This window comes from Astatotilapia calliptera, chromosome 4, assembly GCF_964374335.1.
Source record: "Astatotilapia calliptera chromosome 4, fAstCal68.1, whole genome shotgun sequence".
Lineage (NCBI taxonomy): Eukaryota > Metazoa > Chordata > Actinopteri > Cichliformes > Cichlidae > Astatotilapia > Astatotilapia calliptera.
In genome coordinates, this window is record NC_137425.1 from 18,418,827 (window position 1) to 18,432,264 (window position 13,438).

Sequence of the window (13,438 nt, forward strand, 5' to 3'; positions counted from 1 at the left end):
CACATTTATTTCTTACAGAAAGATCCACGCTCACAGGTTTCTTTTGTTTTCAACAGCAGCATCTTTCTATTATGTACAAAAACCGAGACGTGTTATTGAAATTGCACATCTTTTCCTCATCTCACAGTTGTGTAGTTTAGTTTCTTTACACTGACAGAAAATAGGAGTTTGACTGATCCGACACGCTTAAGATCAAAGTAGTGAGTTTGTCATGCCTGCTCTAAATGATTACAAATTGTGTTTAATAGTATTGATGTTCTCTAAAGCTGCCGCCGTGAAACATCTTTCATGTCTGCGTGGAAAAATAACCCATAGTAACGCCGTGTTTTGAAAAGTGCCATATAAATAAAGTTAATATTAATAGCTGGTTAACATTTTCATGCACATTTGTTAAGTGTCTCTTTTGTTATTTAAAAAAAAGTATAATTTGTAAAGAAATTTGATAGGAGAGCAATAATAAATTTAACAATGTGGAAGAGTAATTAAAGGGGTACAAATTGAGAGAAACTGATATAGAAGTGAACTGATTTCTATTTAATAAAAATACTCTAGCAATACTTTAGTACTTTATTAAAAGCACCCTTTTGCTCATTTATAGTAAGACCACTTTTTATACCTTGTTTAAGGCAAAGCTCAGGAAAGGTTGAAAGCTAGCTCAAGTTAAAAATGTACAAAAAAAACTTAACCCTGCAATACAGTCATGTTTGTCACACTTCCTGCTGTATTTTTGTGTAGGCTTTCGGTGGGTGTTTTTACAAGTATTTTTATAAAATGTCTATGGGCTGAGGATGTGGTCAAAACGGTGTGAAAGAGCAACAACAAATAAATGCCTAACAGCACCGAAATAAACCTGGACTCTGCATGGAGAAGATGCATGAGGGTTTTTATATCTCTTACAGGCTCTTGTTAAAATTACCGAGGTGTAACTGCATTTAGCTAAATGAATGAATTCTGACATGTCCATGAATGAGGTAAGGGTGATGATTAAACTGTTAAAAAAAAGAGAGATGTGAAACCTTTACACTCATAGCTCTCACTGTACTTTTTTCACTTTCAGGTCGCTGTGGAAACAAAAAGTACATCCTAACTAAAGCACAAATGAAAAAATGGAAAACAGTGTAAGACTTTCCTTTGTCCTCTTCTCATAACCATTGTTTATATATATATATATTTTTTATGGTTTTTGTGTAGAAATGTCCATTCCCCCCCCCCCCCCCCCCCCTTCTCCACATTAGTGCTTGTTTTCTTTATAATGTGGACACGGATTGATGAATTATGAGTGTAGTTTTGAGTTAGAATAGTGATGAATTTTGCACTTTTTCTTTATTTTGAAAGTTGAAACTGCTGCCTGTCAATTTCTTGATTTTGCCCCCCCCCCCCCCCCCCCCCCCACACACACACACAGACAGACACACACACCTCTGTTGTCACAAATCTTTCAGTTGTGTGGTAAGCGTGACAGACTGTGCGAAATCCGTAGGAAGTAAAAGCTTATTGTTGCGTAATGGCACAGAAAGCTCTTTGGATTTAAGCAATATGAATTTCTGTACACAATAGAAACATAGCCTACAAATTAAGTTCACCGCCACACAAAAAAACCAGAGCCGAGTGATTTCATTCGCTCTCTGGTTTCACAGGCGAACGTAAGCAGGCGCGGTGTAACTTTTACCTGCTGATTGGTGGCCATTTGCCGCATATCTGATTTCCTGCTTGCGACCTCAGCGTAGATAAGAAAGACAAAGAAAGTGATGGAGAGCAAGTGAGAGACGCAAAGGTTAAAGAGGTTTATTTGATAGGTGAAGGAATGAGTCACAGAACACAAATGCACAGGTCTTCTTTTTTTTCCAAAACAAGTTTTATTTTTCCAAAAAAGATTCAAATATACTTAAACAGACTTAATTAATTGATATATTTTTTCATTTTCATAGATCACGGTACAAAAAACAAAGAAAGAAACCCTAAAAATACAGTTTAAAAAATTTCTAACATTTATAATACATTATAAGCTTTTATGGTTATATGCTTTTAAAGGTCTGTGTATGTCATGAAAAAGAGCTGCATAACTAAAGAAAACACGCTGGTGTTAATGTTGTTATTAAACTGACATTAAAGTGTGTGTGTGTGTTTGTGTGTGTGTGAGAGAGAAAGAGTGTGGAAATGAGAACAGTCCCCTGTTCCTGCTGAACTGAGCCAGCCGACGTCACACACTGATTATCAGCACAGCAGGCACAGGAGACCGACCCAGCGGGGGGGTGAGGAGGAGGGGACAGAGGTGGTCACACACACATAAACACAGACACACAACAACGAGCCAAACAGACACTGATGCTCATGCAGAAATCAACAGGTAGAACACACACACACACACACACACACACACACACACACACACACACACACACACACACCAGAGAGAGCCTGGCAGCTAGCAATACACCCGACAACACAAGATGACATATTGCCCGCCCAACAGGAACGGGAGCAGCCTTCGACACTAATGAGACGCCTGACATTTATCAGGCTCTGACACACTGAGACCGAACAATTTCGGCTAATTCACCAGATTAGCTGTTTTTGCCAGGCACTCGCTCATAATGGAGTGCGATACCTGTTCCCATGCATCCCACTCAGCCACATCACAGTGCCGACTCGTAACACTACTGAGTCATCCATGGAGTACTCCCGCACGCGCGTGCACACACACAGCCTCCGACACATGTTGTCAATTTAGCAACGATCAGGAAAGCTCGTAAAAATAAAGTCAAAGGATCAATCTGGCTGTTGAGGAGTAGGACGTATTTGCCTCGTTACCGGCAACGTGATGCTTTCTAGTAGCGGGCAGTGGATCGATTCAAATATTGATAGTATCGATACCAATACTGGTGTTGGTATCAGATGGATACTAGCACAATTGGACCGATACTCTTCTATCCTTATGTTCAGTACGTAGCACATTTAAAGGACAGAAGCTGATCCAGAGTGCTTTAGAGACAGCCACATGAAACGCTGATTTGTTGTACTGAGTAATTATTGTGGTAATTCATCTCATAAGTCATGACACACTCCCCTACATAAGCTGCATTTATCAGTTAAAAGTAGCAGCATTGATAATTCTGGCTCTGTATTTTGGTATCGGATCGATACCAAAATTTGCAGTATGGCACAGCATTTGCTGTCATTTAGGTGAAATTGGCTCTTTTGACACTTCCTTTGATGGGTGCCGGGTTTGTGTGGCAGACTTCCTGAAAAGCTTCCTTTAAGGAAAAATAGACTCACTGAGTTTGCTGCTCAAGTTTCTATAAACCGCTTGAGAAAGCAGGGCAGCGATGAGATAACAGAAAAAAATGGGCGATGGTGTGACAGATAAAGATCTTTTTTGCTTTGTTGTTGTTGGGTTCAAGTGCCAAAGAAGGTCACAGGTTCTTAAGTAAATCATCGAACAGTCGGCTAGATCCACATTTTATATAAAAAAGCAGATTTTTGTTGGGAGGATATAGTCATGGGACGAGATCATGCTCATGTGAAGCCTGGTGTTGATGTGGAGAGTGGTGTTTTTGATGCAGTGCGGCCCCTCCCTGACCTTTACTCCTCTCCCTTGTCCCCTGCAGGCTGCAGCCCTGTGGCGGCAGAACTTAACCACTGTGAACATGGCAGACACTCACTGTTCACATGTGGGTTAAGTCCTGCTGCCGCACAGCCAGGCTTCGACGGGCATCTGTTTGTGACACAGAAAGGAGACGTTTCTATGTGTGTATGCAAATGAGTGACTGTGTATGAGTTGGCAAATTGGCGCGCGTGCGACGAAGAGGCTGCTTTCTTCGTGTCAGCCATTGGAAATCCCTGGCAATGTGATTCAGTCCTCTAGTTTAAAAAAAATCACTCTGCCAGGAATTCCCCTGGCCAACAGATAGAGCTGGACGGTCTGTGGTGGAAAGAAGACTTCAAAGCATGCGCAGTAATAAATACCACAATAAGACTCGAGCATCACTGTCACCTTTTTAAGCAGCAGCTCCCTTCTTCTTTAACCCCCCCACACACATAGAGAGCAGTCTGGCTCTGTCACATGTTTGTCATTCGCAGGTCAGTCACTGCATTTTCTCAACCCTGTGTGCACTGTACGTGGTCCTTGTCAACTCCCAGACTTCCCGTGGCCTCTTATAAAAATAGCTTTTCAATGACAGAATGGAGAATTAGGTTAGAAGGAAGTGGCCACTCGAATGGCACTGCCTTTAACAGACGCTTACCCTGCACCCTTTATCTGTGCCCCTTGTGAACAGGGGAAAACCAAAGACAAAACAAAATGAGAAAAAGAGCACTGGAGCATGTTTCCTCTGCTGCTAAGTTACAGCAAAATCTCTTAAGAAATTGTTAGGGATTTTCATGTTGCATAGAGAACCTTTGCTTTTATACATTGTGAAAACATAAAGTCTGATCCTGCGTATTCCTTAAAAGAAAAAAAAGGAGAAGAAGAGAAGCACACACAGCCATCCCGCCCCGGAGCACAACATAATGCTGTGAATTTCTTTTGGTTGAATTTCACTTGTCTGGACAGGATAAACTTTATTTAATGAACACCATTCCAGTCTCCAGATCCCGGCTGATCCGCTCATTTTGCCGCCCTCCTTTGAGTTGCTCTTATTTTCAGCAGCTTGAATATTTTGCTGTGTACAAGGTATGAGTCAGTGGGAACTCCAGACTCTAAATAAGCTTTAGCTGGCTGTCTGTTGTCTCTTTGGGGCAGTGGCCGGGAAATGTTATCACTAAAGCGGGCACCTCTGTTTCACAAATCTAGTGTTTAGACAGAGCTTCCATAAATAGAACGCAAACTTTTTCCAGCCCAGTTGTGAGCATCGTTTTGAGCTAAAAGCAGCATCTCATGTGGAAGCTTTCCAGTTTTCACCAGGCCAAAGTGAGGTTCAGTGTTTGGGTGCTACTGGGAAGAAAACAGAATAGCATTGTCTGTTCTCGCTAACTTTCAAAATCAACTTTTTTGACTCTACAGTAAACTAAAGTGTACATTTACATTGCCTTCGGGACAGTTTTTTTAATCGCTCGGTTAACAGAAAACCAAAATGTCAACATAAAAATGTACCCAGTGCGGCCCGTTTTAGATCCCAGTTGTACGTCTTCTTAATTTCCTTTCTGTTTTACGAGTTGCGCTTTTTAAAGCCTAGGCCGGTCTCCACACGGTCACAACAAGATGCTGTCAAGAAAGAAGGTAAATTAAGGTCTTGGCATCCATCAAAGACACGACAACTGCTCCCTTTACCTCCTACCCGCCTTTAACCTTAAACCCTTTATACCGCCATCTCTTTTCATCCTGGTGTGTTATTTTCTCTGCCTTTTCATCGTTTCCATCGGTTTCTCGCTCCCCCCCCCACTCAAACCCGCAGCCCGTTAATGTCCATGAGCTCATTCCTTCCCCTGTAATGACGGCATTCTGGTTGACGCACGCTGTCCAACACCTCACCTCAAACACTCTCTGCGAGGATCTCACATTCGCCTTGTTTTTTTGTTTTTTTTGGGGGGAGGATACAGGCGGCCCTCCTGCTACTGGCTTCTCATACTGGATGTTTATTATCATTAGAAATAACAAGTATGTGGCATATAGGCTGCATCTTACTGGTAGCTCGCAACCGTGGCAACTTGTTGCACCTCGACGGAGGCGTAGGGTTGGAAAATGAGCATCACCGAGTGACGCCTGCCAGCAGATGTATTCTAGTGAAATTAAAGTGTTTTTAGAGAGCATGTCTTCGTGGATTATGGCCTCATGTGTGGGTTCTTTGATGGTTTCGTGGTGTGTATGTGTGTTTATTGTTCATGCACATGACGTATGGCGGCCCAAGTGCAGACGTGGCCACTGGCTGTTTTCTCAGATCGTCGGCTCGAGTTCAGAATTGACATTGCCGTTTACACAAGGGCACACAGTTAAGTGGAAAAGCCTCTGCTGGGACAGCTGGATCTCAAACCCTTGTTGTTTCAACACATATCTTCTCTCTGCCCGTGTCCTTGTGTGCGCATTGCACAGAAATGCACACACGCTCCGCAGGCCAAGCGCAATCTACCAAACTCTCCACACACACACGCAATATGTTCACTATCACTGAGCAAACACAGTGATGTCAGTGGCAAACGTGTGGTTCGCGTAAGCTGGTTTTCACTCTTTCTCATAAACTGTGAATAGTAAAAATACCAAGCTGACATCATTCGCACCTCCAGGCTGTGGACCGCTTAACAGAACAAACAGTGAGCAGTACGATTCCCAGGCTCGTGCATGTCATTAAGAATTGTTTCTCAAAGCCGAGCACAAGTCATTTATGTTTCCACTGATTTTCACAGGGGCCAGATGAAGCTGTTTCCAGCCACAGCTTCATCTTTCTCTGTAAATGCTATAAGTTCAAGACATGAAGTCACAATTGTTACAGTAACATGTTAATTCCCTTCTTACGGTGTAAATTTGCCACGTCTGCTTTCCATAATTGCTATCTTCTCTGTTGCGCCTATTAAACTCACTCCTGGGAAGAAAAGGTGGAAAAGCCTAAAAACGGTTAAATGATGAGGAGCGAGCAGCTGACACATCAAAAGAAAAAAAATTATCCAGATTCAAGGCTGCATTTTTAATCCGCCAGAAAATCAACCACAGGATCAACAAAACTGCAGTCGAAACGGCAAAGCCCGCCAACTAAAACACAACGCAGCACCACACCTTAACTTGCTTTCTACCAGACAGGGTCTGTCTGGGTATGTGTGCGCATGTGATTGTATTTGTTTCATGTTACGTGCGAGGGTGTAATCATTGCTGAGGCTGTGACATTTAGTGACATTCAAACAAGAGCCCAGGCCTCTACTATGGGCCTTCTATGTTGCAGTTTTCCCAAATTAAAGGCGACCGTTCATTGGCTGGCCTGGAATCAATGGAACGCGCCACATGTGGGACATTAGTCTGAGAAGTAAAAAAGAAGTATTTCCAACTCCTTTTTTTTTTTAAAGGGAAAAGCTCAAAGTCTCTTTGGGCTGTAAAGCTAGCCTCAGCAGTGAAGAGCCCAGCCCAAGCCCGTGGTCCACTCCCTGTAGCCCAGTGCGTGTAATCCTATCCTCAGCCTGATTCATTGCCAAACACCCTTACCACCACCACCAGCCCTGTACTTAGAGTACAGCTGCCCTGCTGCCACTGAACCACACATGCACAAGTGGATGCTGAAGCTGCACACACACACACACACACACTTTTATTCCACTACGCCACGGTTTCCTGAGCCTGGGCCCATTCCTACAGATTGCTGCCGGGCACACCCACCCACTCAAACCACCCCACCAAAGCCAAGGCTTGAGGGTTAGATCCCCACATTCTTCTGCTCCTCCCATCCTTTCTCACCATCAATCCATCACCCCATTTTTCCACCTTCTCAAAGCAGAAGGCAAAATAACAACACATTTGACCCGTGCCTTCTCTTTCCCATGTCATTTGGCATGGAGGTTATCTGAAGTCACAGCCAGACGCACACGGAGCAAAGTGATAGACGTCACTGTCGGGGCTAAATTAATACCACTTTATCTTATCCTTCTTCTTTAGGTCAACCTCACTTTTCCCTCCTTCAGTTCCATTTTTGCCTTCCGCTACTCAGTTTGGTCTATACCAACACCCCCGACACACACACACACACACACACACACACACCAGACAGGACGGCAAACAGGAAGACAGAGAGCCAGCCCTGAAATGCAGCTCAAAGTGGGTTAGCTACAGTAGCCACTGGATTCCCTTCCTTTCATGGAGGTTTGGGAGCTCGCAGACTTACGGGGCCCCTGAACAATGAGAGGAATGTTTGAGCGGCTCCGGCCTTGCTTCAACACTGCCATTACGCCTCTCAGGCTTTTTATGACCTCACTTAGCGCTCCGTGCTGCCAGCAACACCCCAAGGAGAGGCACACAGACTGACAGACATGACGACAGGCAGATGACACACATGGGCAGACAGATGACAAACATACTGTATAAGCAGAAAGCTGTATGGAAACAGGTGGAGGCGAAACAATTATGCCTGAAATCACTCAAACGGGGGGGTGGTACATAACCTTTAAATTAACAAGCGAGTTAGGCAGCGAGGAATGAAACCATCCCATTCAATGGCACTGTATTCATCTGACCTTTGTAATGGAGCCGGTCCACAGTGGCAGACCTCATAACGGGGCAATATTCCAGTGCCAACAACACAGTACATTTGAACAGCAGGCAGACTTTTACTCCGACTCTGTGTGAACGTCCCGTCCTGATCAACAGGTTGCAGGAACTGCTGAATTGCCCCTCTGTGGAAGACCAGAGGTTTAAAAAAAAAAAAAAAAAGTCAGAGGAAGGTACACAGTGTTCATGGATCATAAAGTCATAAAAGTAATAATCATGTCCTGAGAAGAGGCAAACCCACTGCTGTACCTACCTGAGACAACAGTTTTTACTCCTTTTCCTCTCCCTCTTGTTCTTCACGCTCTTCAATGTCACACTCTAAAAGTTGACCTTCACAGTCCCCATCCCATCTCCCGTCTCTCTCGCAATGTCTCCGCGTCTCCCACTCTTTGTCCTTTTTTCCTTGTCAGTCCGTTCCTGCTTTGGCCGTGCAGACAGGAGTGTGTGTGAACGCGAGTGTGTCTGGGAGCCAGACGGGGTGAGAGTAAGCAAGTAGGCGGGCTCAGCCTAGCAGAGGGGATTCCTTTATGACGATGTCAGAGGAGAGGAACACTCCCCTTCTCTCTCCCTACCTCTCCTCCCCTGTGCATGGCCGAAGCTGCTGGTAGAACACAGGAAAGGGGGCAGGGAGATAATTGGCTGCACAGCTGCTAATAAATGAGCAAGGGCTGTTTGTGTCAGTAGCAGACAGGAAGAAGCTAAATGTACACTGAGACGAGTTTGCTACTTTTGCCCATTTATGTCAATTTAGGAGAAAAGAGTGCATGTCTATACTCATCCCCATATAAGCAGATATTAACCATATTAACCGAAAAAAAGAAATTAAATATAAAGAAATAAAAGAAAGTTAAACGTGACATTAATGAGGTTAGACACACTTGTTAAAAAGTCTTTAAACTGAGTGTTTAAAAGTCAGATCAAAGCCGTGCATGTTGTGGATTTCAGATCAGAGACGTCAAAGCTGAAAAAGTGTCTGTTGAGGTCATAAAACTATTAACCCTGAGGCACTAAACAGATTTATGGAGGATCACAGCAATCTTAGCAAATGGCAAAACATGGCTGATATTTTTCCCTCCCCTACACGCTCCATTTGGTACATAAAGATCAAACTGAGAGAGATCTTTGGATCAATTACGCCACGTCAGATAATCAATAAAGCATTGAAAAATGACTTAAATCACTCATGCTGGCTTACAATCTGTTTAAAATCATTGTCTTTGTAACTTTCGGGTCTTTGGAAGCGTTTGATTTTCATCTCCACCTGTCAAGCGTAGGACCCCCACCCCACCCAACCAACCCTCCAGGCAACACTGGGGCAGTAACATGAGCTTCTGAGAGGGGCTATTAGAAGCTTTACAACTTCCCCTGAAGCCTTTGGGTGTGTGTGCGTGAGAGTAGCAAAGTCCTGTACAGAGAGCCACGCCCCTGTGCGAGATCAGACGTCACACATTCCACACACACATACGCGTCTCTAGGCAACGCATACACTCAAGCTTAGCGAAATGACTGTGCCAGTAAGACACGTGACCGCCTGCGACACATCATTTATCTTCGGATGGGATAATGTTTTGTTTGCGGACCTCAGTTTCTATGTTGTCTTCGTAAGGGGATTTACAGCTTTGCACAAGAGCCAAAAGGTTTTAATGAGGGCCTTAACTTTTGATTGATAGCTATCAAAGATTACATACGGGTATGTGTAAACTTGTGTTGATGATGATGATGGAGCTCTATCTTTTTCTTCTCCTTTCCTACTCTTCTTATAAAATGATGACCTGCTTGCGTCAAGCAAGCAAAAAAACCCAAAAAAACGACCTCTCTGAGGTGGTGAACTGAGAGATGAATATTGTTAACGTGCTCTTTTAAGCGATGAGTTTCATCTTTATTTTGTGGTCTAAACCACTATGCGTGCCGTGCACACTCCTCTTTTGCTTTGCTTCACAGGCACGGCAATGAGCGCTGCCACACGCAAACCAAATACTGTAATGACTGAGATAACACAGAATTGAAACAGAGATGTGCCACTCTTAAGTTCAGGCTGGTAGCACTTCTTTCAGTCTATCTAAAATATGAACAGAACAGAGGAAAGATATGAAACCGATGCTCTCTCAAAGCTTTTGCACACATTAATGAGAACACTCTGGTGCGTAACGTTCTCGAGCTTTTCCTGCTGACGGTGAGGATTGTGGTATTTGGAAAACGATGCGTCTTCTCCACTCCAAGGCCATACTCTGTACTTTATGGTTCTGGGAAATGGAATCCAACATTTGTACATGTTTGCATATGTCTATATTTCAACATATATCAGTCCATTTTCGAAAGATAACTGTGGCCGAGGTGGTGTGAATTCCCATTTCTGTTTTTTGTACAGTTGGAGATTACATGTTGCAAAAAAAAAAAACCTAACTTCACTGTGGCCTGGAGAAATCCTGTGAGGGTTGTGGGCACTTCTGTGGAGTCATGGTTGAGCTGTGTCATTTTTAGTTATAGTAGTCACTGAATAGTAGTTCATTGAAAAATATTCTCCACACTTTGGTTTGCTTTGGTGTCCCAGCTCAGGGGACTCAACATGGGACATGTAACATGTAACATGGGACTCAAAACATGTATTTCTGTGTGTGTTCTTGGACGGCTTGTGTGTTTTTCATATTTTTTGGCGCATTCAGTAAGCCTCTATAAAAATCACTTTTTTTTTTTATTGCGGATGAACAGTGTGTACTTGTGTTGATGGGTCACAGCGGACGTTCAGCTGAGCGATCATCTTCACCGGTGAGTCAGACGACAGGAAGCGACTCTAATCTGGGCCGCGGGGTCTGGGAAAAAGAAAAAAAATCAACATCCATTTGGTTGTCATGGTGAGTTAGATCCAATTATGCAACAGGCAGCGGAAAATGGTTTTGGAGAGACAGATATTCAGGAGACTTGGGAGAAAAAGCCGCTTGCCGTGCCAGCTGATCTGAGAGGTATCAGCGTTACCCTTATTTAACCAGACACATTGGCTAAGGGCACATTCCTGTGAACGGCAGCAGGTTCTGCAGAAAGAGATACGCATTCACAGATTTGTTTAAGTTTTAAAACTATTCTTCTGTTCTTGGAAACTGGGCCCTGCAAATGCTTTCCCCAAGGGCATCACGACCTTGACTTTATTGCCTTTGCATGTCAAGAGCCAGCCCAAGGATTTGAAACAATCCATCCTCCCTTCACTACATGAAATAATACTTTTGTTGAGTCCTTTTTAAATCTGCCTAAACAATGCTGTCATCAAGTATAAGGCAAACGACTTTCTGCCCTCTGAACAGAGATTATAAGAAGATCATATTGATATACTTTACCATAGTGATTAGCCTCTTCCAGATATTGCTTGTTGCAACAAACATTGCAATCTGATGACTGATTTTAATGATTAGCGTACCCAAGCCTAAATGTCATTCAGCCTGCCTTATTGGTGCCAAAGCCCCCCAGGCCTTTTAAATCAGTTGCTCTACCCTTGTTTTTGTTACTGCAGAACAAATAACACTGCAACGTTGCATTAAGATTTTCAAGAAAATTTTACTCCAATAAAAATGAGCGCATCTGTAAAACCTAATTGCCTCAAGTGTTTTCTGTTACGTGATTAGTAATCATAGCTTTGTCCTTTCTCCTGTATGTCCTTCAATCCTCAGTCTACCTCTTCTTCTTCTCTAACTCTGCCCAGCTTGAAGAAAAGTTGTGGCGATAAAGCTGACTGGTAATGCGAGCTAGCTGCTGGCACAGTTTTCCACAGCAGCTTTCTTTAAAACAGTGCCAACATTGCTAGTAGTAGGGCTTGCTAGAAGAGCAATGACGGCAAGCTCTCTCTCTCTCTCATGGAGCTCAGATTTTAGCCTGCTAACATGCTCTCAAACAGCATAAACACAAATATTAGACGTGCCAAACATCTGCAAATTATCACTTGAGAGCATGGTAGTGTGCTACCATTATCAATTAAGTTAACAAGCAGAAGAAGGAGAAGGAGAAGCGGGTACTGTGAAGTAAGACTAAACCTACTCATTGAAAAAAAAGGTTTCTTTACCTTCCAAAGCTGTACCAAATCACTTGTCTTGATGCTTACATTTGCTATGTTGCTATATTCCCATTGCAAATACGGCTAGCATGAACCCCGCGGTGTATGAATAACTTTCACAAAGCTGAGTGTGGAAAACTGGTGTCTGTAGGTACACCCACCTGTACCTTTCACTACAATAATGAGTAGATGTGCCTCCCACTTTACAGTTAAAGCAATTATTACCTTTACTGTGTGCATGTGTCAGCACAACAACAACACAGCTGGCTGTTGATTGGCTACTTCTGGCTTATGCAGGTAATAAAAATGATAGTTGTTTTGCAGCTCCATGCTGGATTTTTACATCTGCGGTACTGCATGTAAGTGCACAAACATCTGTATCTGAGTTAAACAAGGAGTATGTGATTTTTGGAGTCGAAGAGGAGTACACAGCGGAGCGCTTTCCCCTTGCAGAGGTTAAGGGAGCATGCACTTCAAAGACTGTTTTTAACATTTTTCCTTTCACGTCAATAAAACAGTCTGGTACACTGTGAAATGCGTATAAATAGATATATTGCTTGGATCTGCAGCAGTATTGGCGTAGTTGCTAGAGAACCAGCAACCTGTCAGCTGATAGGTGGCCTCCTTAATCAACCTGTCAACTCTTTTTTTTGCTCTCATCATCATCATCATCATCATCATCTCCACCCTGAATTAGCGCCATCATGCATTTTCCTCCCATTCCTGGCCTCTTTTTTTTTTTCCCCCCATCCAACCCTGACCCAGTCCTGGGACATTTGAGGTCATAGCTTTTCTACACCTCATCCATGCTGGACCAATTCGCTGGAAACTGGTCCAGTACTCGGTCATAAAGTCCATGAACACACCAGCACATCTAAGCTGAGCTCAAAACAGTCAGTTAAGAGGCTCCGAATGTATCCACTTGACTTTGACTGGTCTGTCCTGATTTTCTCTTTCCTATGCTCTCTCTTTCTCTGTCTCTCTCTCTCCCTACTACCTCTCTGGTATTTATGTATTGGTAGTTGCCCTGGAGACAGGACACACAAACACTGTGGCGGTAGACAGGAAGTGCTGTGGAACCACAATGGCGTCACTGCGGCTCTGCGCTCGCTCTCCTCTCCTCCCCTCCTCTCTCTCCCTCTGTCTGCCTCAGCCAGCATGCATGCTATTATCCTTAGCAGAGCTATACACAGAGACCACACTTCTCTTTCTCTCCC

The 13,438-nt window shown here is 43.5% G+C and overlaps 1 long non-coding RNA gene across 1 annotated transcript; it reads right to left on the minus strand.

The window, feature by feature from the left end:
• Nucleotides 1-1,836: 1,836 nt before the first annotated feature.
• LOC145428563 (uncharacterized) lies at nt 1,837-9,258 on the minus strand. The gene is made up of 2 exons (XR_013908854.1): nt 8,436-9,258; nt 1,837-8,307 (listed from the first exon to the last, which is right to left on the minus strand). It is a non-coding gene; the product is annotated as an uncharacterized LOC145428563 (long non-coding RNA).
• Between the last annotated feature and the right edge of the window lie 4,180 nt (nt 9,259-13,438).